Genomic DNA, 8,398 nt, shown 5'->3' with positions numbered 1-8,398 from the left:
TGTTTTTCTAATTATAAAAGTGATATGGGAGTTTTCTGTAGACAACATGTAAATACAGAAAAATATCACCCAGAGACCAATAACCCAAAAATGGAGAATCACTGGGAACAGTTTGGTGTATATAGTATATTTTAAGCTGTACATATACATAAACACAAAATTGTGAGCATTCTCAGTATGGTTTCATGTACTGCTATTTCATTTACTATTACCCTGCTAGCATTTCGCCATCATCAAAATTCTTTGAAAATGTTTATTAACTGTATAATATTTTATTTCATGAATGTTCTGTGAATTATTTAATCCTATTCAGAGACTCAGGTTGATTCTACTGATAATTGTGCTGCAACAAGCATACTGTGCATTCATTTCTATGTGCAATTCTATGGCCTTAAAATAGAATCCTAGCAGTAGAATCACTGAGACAAAGGGTAAGATTATCTAAAGCAGTGGCTAATGAAGTTTTAGTTTTAGAACCCTTTACAATCTTATGATTTTTTTTTTTTCGTTTTTTTGAGACTGAGTCTTGCTCTATTGCCCAGGTTGGAGTGCAGTGACACGATCTCAGCTCACTGCAATCTCCACTTGCCGGGTTCACACCATTCTTGTGCCTCAGCCTCCCAAGTAGCTGGGATTACAGGCACCTGCCACCATGGCGGGCTAATTTTCGTATTTTTGGTAGAGACGGGGTTTCGCCATTGTTGGCCAGGCTGGTCTCGGGTGATCTGACCGCCTCGGCCTCTCAAAGTGCTGCCTGGCCCCTTTTCATTCTTAACTATTGTTGAAGACCCAAAGAGATTTTCTTTATGTTGGTTATAGCTATCAATATTCACTACATTAGAAATTTAAAATAAGAAATTAAAAAAATATTTATTACTTCATGTTAAAATAGCAATAAGGAACTCATTATTTTTTAATAAATAGAGGAATTAACGAGAAGTTGAAGTCAAGTATGCAAGTTTCCTGTGGAGGCCCAGAGAAATTCCCAAGTTTCTGGTGAGTCTATTCATAGAGACTGAAAACAGAGGAGCAGAGGAGTGGGCAGGGGTGGGCCTTGGTGGAGACGGAGATGGGAAAGAGGGTGAGTCTGTAAGAGTCTGGCAGTCTCCCTACAGGACATGTGGGCATTTTCAAGACTCCAGTTCACTAGGTGGAACTTCAAAGGCTTATGCCACGTTCTTCCATAGCACACTTCTAAAGTGCCTGTTTTATAGGGTTTAAACTATCTGCTTTATTGGGCCAGGTGTGGTGGCTCACGTCCGTAATCCCAGCACTTTGGGAGGCCGAGGCAGATGGATCACAAGGTCAGGGGTTCGAGACCAGCCTGGCCAAGATGGTGAAACCCCGTCTCTATTAAAAATACAAAAATCAGCCAGGGCCAGACACAGTGGCTCACGCCTGTAATCTCAGCACTTTGGGAGGCCAAGGCAGGCGGATCGCTTGAGACCAGTAGTTCAAGACCAGGCTGGCTAACACAGTAAAACCCAGTCTCTACTAAAAATACTAAAATAAGCCAGGCGTGGTGGCGTGAACCTGTAATTCTAGCTACTCGAGAGACTGAAGCATAAGAATCGCTAGAATCTACGAGGCAGAAGTTGCAGTGAGCCAAGATCGCACCACTGCACTCCAGCCTGGGCGACAGAGCAAGACTCTCTGTCTTAAAAAAAACAAAAAAAAAACTGCTTTATATGGTCCTTTTACAAACTGTTAGGCCACTTATCCTCAAAACCAAACAATGCAATAGGGTAGACAGATAGGATCTCGAAGCCTGTTCACAAGGAAACTGAGGCCCTGAGAGGTTATGTGACTTGTCATTAGTCTTCCTGCCTCCCTTTCGCCCATCTTATAATAGACTCACGCCTGGAACTCAATTGTCCTCATTGCTAGCTCGTTGTACCCATTGACTCAAGAGAGTGAAAATTGTTGGTTCAGCAGTCTATCTTCTAAATTTGCTTCTTCTAAAAGCATTTAAAAGGTATGAAAAAATATAAATTACTCCCTAGGCTGCTAGGCAGGCACCTGGTTGTCTCCTGGGGTAGTCATAACCCTCCTATCTTTAATTTTTTGCCGATGAGTATACAAACAATGGACAATGGCCAGACCATTGGGAATAGAACTGAGTCTCACAACCTTTGCAGCAACCAGCTGGGGAAGCCAAACCACTTGGTTTCCAACTCGGCACTGACCAGAGAAAGCCAAAGATGCTCCCCAGACTAATCACCCAAGATGCCCTGCTTCTTTTTTTTTTTTTGAGACAGAGTTTCCCTTTGTCACCCAGGCTGGAGTGCAGTGGTGCGATCTGGGCTCACTGCAACCTCTGCCTCTCAGGTTAAAGTGATTCTCCTGCCTCAGCCTCCCTAGTAGGTGGGACGACAGGCACGCACCACCATGCCCAGCTTATTTATTTATTTATTTATTTATTTATTTATTTATTTAGTAGAGACGGGGTTTCCCTATGTTGGCCAGGCTGGCCTTGAACTCTTGACCTTGTGCGCCTCCCACCTCAGCCTCCCAAAATGCTGGGATTACAGGCGTGAGCCACCGCGCCCAGCCTGCCCTGCTTCTAAGTAGTCCATCTTCCACTTCCCCATGCCAATAAACTCCAATCCAGGCAAACCTGAAGCCTTCCCTTTTTGTCACTGTAAATTCTCTCACTCCTCTGCCTGCTTTGACTTTCTGCCAAAGTGATGGAGGCTGACTCCCATACCATAGCAAGCTCTGAGTAAATAGCCCCTGTACTCATTTATTTCCACACCGCTGAAAGAATAATGAAAGAGGTTATAAAGCCAAATTATGAAAAGGGCATCGGTTATTAAACATTTGTAAAATGTTTTACAATCATCTTAGTACGCCTCGTAAACACCTCGTGAAGTGCTGCCATCCCCATTTCAGAGCTGAGAAAATTGAGAAGGAACCATGAGATTAAGTGACTTGCCCAGAGCTACGTTAAGAACATGAGCCCCCCGACCGCAGGGTTTGAGGTCTGTTGTTTATCCACTGAGCTCGGGCTGCACTTTGGAATCATTACCATTTTAAAGCATTTCACTCTGGGTTGGGTGAATATTAAGAAGTAGATCACATTTCAGCCTGGCAGGCGCGAAAGTATTGTTTTTAGTTTGTTTTTCTAAATTTTAGTAGACGACATATGGGCTCCATTAACTTTACTATGTAGCACAATTTGAAAGATAGTTTCTTTTCCAGCAAATTTTTCACCATAATTTAACATTTTAAAATTCAGCACACACCGTCCTCCCTGGATACTTGTTTTTCTCAGAGTTGGGCCTTTTTCCTCTCCACTGCAGCTTGGAAGGTCGTAAATCCAGCCAGGGGGACTTTATTGTGTCTAGGGACAGTTTTCAAAGTTATGGTTGAGTGGAAGGAAGGGAGGGTGGGTGTAACAGCGCTGGACAAAGTCCCTCTAATGCAAGGCTTTCCTTTTTTTTTTTAAAGATAAGAACTTTTTTGGCTCTCTCCCCCTAAGCTTGCTGATGATGTTGACTGATGAGGATGTGAAAAAAGCTGAGATTTGCAGAACATAACTGGAGCATAGGAACGCCTGTCTGGAAGGCAGGGGCTGCTGGGATCTCTCTGGAGCTCCTGGCTGGCTGCAAAAATGCAGCTGTCCCTATATCTCTCTACTCTGGGACATTCAAAAAGGAGGCTGTGTGGCAGTAGCGTTTGGCTTGTGGGCCACTGTACCTGGTCAGCCTGGCATGGAATGCCTAAGGGATTTGTTGGGGACACTGACTGAGGCTAAATAAATTTAGCACCAGGTATACTTTCATTAATATTAAACAACGAGGCCGAGCACAATGGCTCATGCCTGTAATCCTAGCACTTTGGGAGGCTGAGGTGGGAGGATCACTTGAGGCCAGGAGTTTGAGACCAGCCTGGGCAGCATAGCAAAACCCTGTCTCTACAAAAAATTTTAAAAATTAACTAGGCATGGTGGTGCACACCTGTAGTCCCAGCTACTTGGGAGGCTGAGGCAGGAGGATCACTGGAACCCAGGAGGTCAAGGCAGCATTGAGCTCTGATCATACCACTGCCTCTGGCCTGGGCAATAGAGCAATACCTTGTCTCTAAAAGAGAAAAACAAACAAACAACAACAAAAAAACCCACAAAAAGACAATAATATTCCATTTGTTTGCTAATGGTTCATCTGCCCAGTCCCTGGAATCCTGTCTTTCACCTACTCACCCTCACTCACTTAGAAACTCATGCATTAGCTTCAAATACTATTTCTTCTACATTATCCTTTCAGCTTTCTTCTTTTAAAAAAAAAAAAAAATTCTTTAGAGACAGGGTCTTGCTAGGTTGCTAGGGCTGGTCTCAAACTCCTGGTCTTAAGTGATCCTCCCACCTCTGCCTTCCACCTTTTTATCTTCTTCAGCTTGTGAAAATGGATAAATCTGCTTTAAAGGCCTGCAAATGTATGTAGTCAGGTGTGTGTTGTGATCATTGGTGTGATGGTTAATACTGAGTGTCAACTTGATTTGATCGAGGGATACAAAGTATTAATCCTGGGTGTATCTGCGTGGCTGTTGCCAAAAGAGATTAATATTGGAGTCAGTGGGCTGGGGGAGGCAGATCCACCCTTCATCTGGTGGGCACAATGTGATCAGCTGCCAGTGAATATAAGGCAGGCAGAAAAACGTGAAAAGGAGAGAGACTGGCCCAGCCGCCCAGCCTACATCTTTCTCCCATGCTGGATGCCTCCTGCCCTCAAATGTTGGACTCCAAGTTCTTCAGTTTTAGGACTTGGGCTGGCTCTCCTTGCTCCTCAGCTTGCAGACAGCCTATTGTGGGACCTTGTGATCTTGGAGGTTAATACTTAATAAATTCCCCTTTATGTCTGTCTATCTATCTATCAATCATAGGAGATATATATATATGGATATATATAAGGATATATATGATATATATAAGGATATATATATATCAATCATAGGATATATATATATATAATAGGACATATATATATATATGTCCTATTAGTTCTATCCCTCTAAGAGAACCTTGACTAATACAGTTGGTGAAGGTTTCCTTTTCTCCTCTGATGATGTGAGTGAAGCAGGCTTTCAGGGACTGTGAGAACAGGCGAAGTCTTCAAGGAGATAGGCCCCTCAAGCACAGCCTGCACATCCCATCCATCTCCCCATTCTCCTGGGAGCCATGCCTTAGAAGGCAGAGGGGATGCTGGAGGGATGCAGGTCTCAGGGCCTGAGAAGTTGAGGGTGGTTCTAGAAAGAATGGAGAATGAATGGGATAAGGGGCAGTAGAGGCCTGACCTCTGAGAGATCTCACTGCTCCTAACTTTGACCATTCCTGTCTGGCTGCATTTGGGTTTCCTTTTGTCCCAAGAAAAGAAAGACGAAAAACCTTCGAGTGTTGGGAGTCTAGAATATGTTAAAACTAACAGATGTTAGTTCATTGATCACCAAGACAATGCACGGGCCAGCAGGACTTCTCACAGCAAAAAAGCTGGGATGGAGAGGCAGAAGACCAGGTTGGGCAAATCCTTTAGCTTTCAGCTGTTTTTCTCATCCTTTATAGCACTGTAATTAAGACTAGATGAAAAAAACATGGACATGAGCTGTAGCTACAGGGGGAAAACAATAAATGACTAACAGCTAAAAAGAAACTTAAGTGAAGTGCTAATATTCCAGGCATTTAAAATATTGCTGGGAAGACCAATTATCCATGTAAAAAAGGTGAAAACAAATACAATTGCTTAGGTAATTCTGTGGACCCTTGATACACAGTATTTGCATAAAATCAGAATTACAGAATTTAGTGTTTTGGGGGTTTTGTTTTTTGAGACCGAGTCTCACTCTGTCACCCAGGCTGGAGTGTGGTGGCATGATCTCAGTTCACTGCAACCTCTGCCTCCCGGGTTCAAGCAATTCTCCTGCCTCAGCCTCCTGAGTAGCTGGGATTACAGGCACGCACCACCATGCCTGGCTAATTTTTTTTTTTTTTTTTTTAAATAGAGATGGGGTTTCGTTATGTTGCCCAGGCTGGTCTCAAACTCCTGGCCTCAAGTGATCCACCCACCTCGGCCTCCCAAAGTGTTAGGATTACAGGCATGAGCCACTGCGCCTGGCCTGGACTTTAGTCTTTAACAAATCCTATGTGTACTCATGTTCTATTACTTACACATAAATAGATGTTTCTCATTGAGAACATATGAAAAACAAATGTTTACTAAATAAATTATAAATTACATAATATATAATGAGATTGAAACTCAAAATTGGACCCTCCCCTCTCCAATATCTGGACGTATGTTACTAGATGCACTATTTTCACACTGTGCCCACACACTGCTCACACTACACAGTGTTAGGGAAGAATATGGAACAGGGAGGCTGGAGCCCTTGGTTTTAGTTTGAACTCTTTTGTTCACTGACATGATAATTTGGGGACAAGTAACTTAGATTCTGAACCTGATTTTGTCTATAAAAGTACTCTAAAAGTCACTTTAATTAAAAATTAACCAACGAGGCACAGTGGCTCATGCCTGTAATCCCAGCACTTTGGGAGGCCGAGGTGGGTGAATTGCTTGAGCCCAGTTCAAGACCCCATCTCTATAAAACAGAGGGAGACCCTGTCTCCATAAAAAATATGAAAATTAGCCAGGCGTGGTGGTGTGCGCCTATCTATAGTCCCAGCTACTTGGGGGCCTGAGGTGGGACGATCACCTGGGTCCGGGGAGGTGGAGTGAGCTGTCATGCCACTGCACTCCAGCCTGCGCAACAAAGTGATGAAAGGAAGGAAGGAAGAAAGCGAGGGAGGGAGGGAGGGAGCGAGGGAAGGAGGGGAGGAGAGGGGAGGAGGAGTGGGAGTGGGAGGGGAGGGGAGGGCAGGGAAGGGAAGGGAGAAAGAGAGAGAGGGAGGGAGAGAAGAAGGGAGAGAGAGACAGAAAGTGAGGGAAAGAAGGTAGGAAAGAAAGGGAAAAAAATTAATCAAAACTATAAGAACACAAACAAAAGCACATTCTGTCAGCTCCTCCTCTCTATAGGCTAAGGAAACTATACTATCTGAACCCAAAGGAGAGAAATAAACAAAATCAAATACTTATCTACCCATCCCTCTGCACATGGGCTTAGTTAAAGTAAGAGTATACACTTCATTACCCGGATTTTATCCCATTTTACTAAAAAAATGCACGTCAGTGGTTTCACTTTCACTGCATGATATAGAAGCTGTTCTGTATGCAGCCAAATCACATTACTGCCCATTGCTGAAAGAAATGACCTTCAATGAACAGGTTATAAAATTCACTCATGATCACTTATTGAATGCCTATGTGCCAGACACACTGTTAGGCATGGTGCAATCAGAGAAACGTTGCTGTCTAACGCATCCCAGTCTAGCGGGGTAATATATAACCTGATACATGATGATTCCATGGAAGTGTTTCACTAATGGTATACATCACGAGCTGTGTCAGAAACCCAGGAGGAATTGATACTTCTCCCGGGACAGTGTGGGGAGACCCTGGTGGAGGTGACGTGTGAGCGTGGTCTTGAAGGATGAGCGGAAATTTGCCAAGTGAACAAGGGGGAAAGGCATTTACAAGCAGAGGGAATAGGATGGCTCGTCATAGTGTCTGGCAATACTGAGAAATGTTGAAAAGGGTGGTGTAGCTACAGCCCAGGTTTCACGGGACAGAGGTAGACGCAACGTGGTTAGGTTGGGGCTAGTGCATGGGGAGCCTTGGTACACCTGCCACATGCAACTGGTAATCATCCCCAGAGGTACCGGGAGCACAGAGTGTCATGTGTGGAGTTACATGTACTGTGTGTTGTACTTTTAATGTAACTTGAAGTCGTAAGGAGGGAATATGTGATGTGGGAGCAGAGCAAGGACAAGCAAGTTAGGGAGACCAAACAGGAGGCAGCAGTGGGAACGGCTGACCTTGAGAGGTATCTTTGAAAGAGAATAGGGAATATTTGGTAGACGTTGGGATGTGGAGGCTGAGGCCGCAAGAGAAAGAGTATGACTTTGAAGTTGCTCAATACAGGAGGGACTGGGTGGCTGGTGGTACTATTAACCCAGGTGACAGGACACGGAAACAGCTTGGGTTCTCTGCTGTGGTGTGTCCCTGAGGAGTCACTCTTAACTTTGGCACAGGTGATCAGCAACTGGGAAAGTGGATAAGCCCACCCCAGAATGAGACCACTGACCTCTTCATTTCCATGCTTTTGGCTCAAGGTATCGTTCAGCTCAACACCATTTAAAAGCTATCGAGGCCGGGCGCAATGGCTCACACCTGTAATCCCAGCACTTCGAGAGGCCAAGGCGAGTGGATCACTTGAGGTCAGGAGTTCAAGACCAGCCTTGCCTACATGGTGAAACCCCATCTCTACCAAAAATTTAAAAAATTAGCTG

The sequence above is a fragment of the Macaca nemestrina genome, chromosome 10, assembly GCF_043159975.1.
Source record: "Macaca nemestrina isolate mMacNem1 chromosome 10, mMacNem.hap1, whole genome shotgun sequence".
Classification (NCBI taxonomy): domain Eukaryota; kingdom Metazoa; phylum Chordata; class Mammalia; order Primates; family Cercopithecidae; genus Macaca; species Macaca nemestrina.
Note: the sequence above shows the minus strand (reverse complement) of the source record.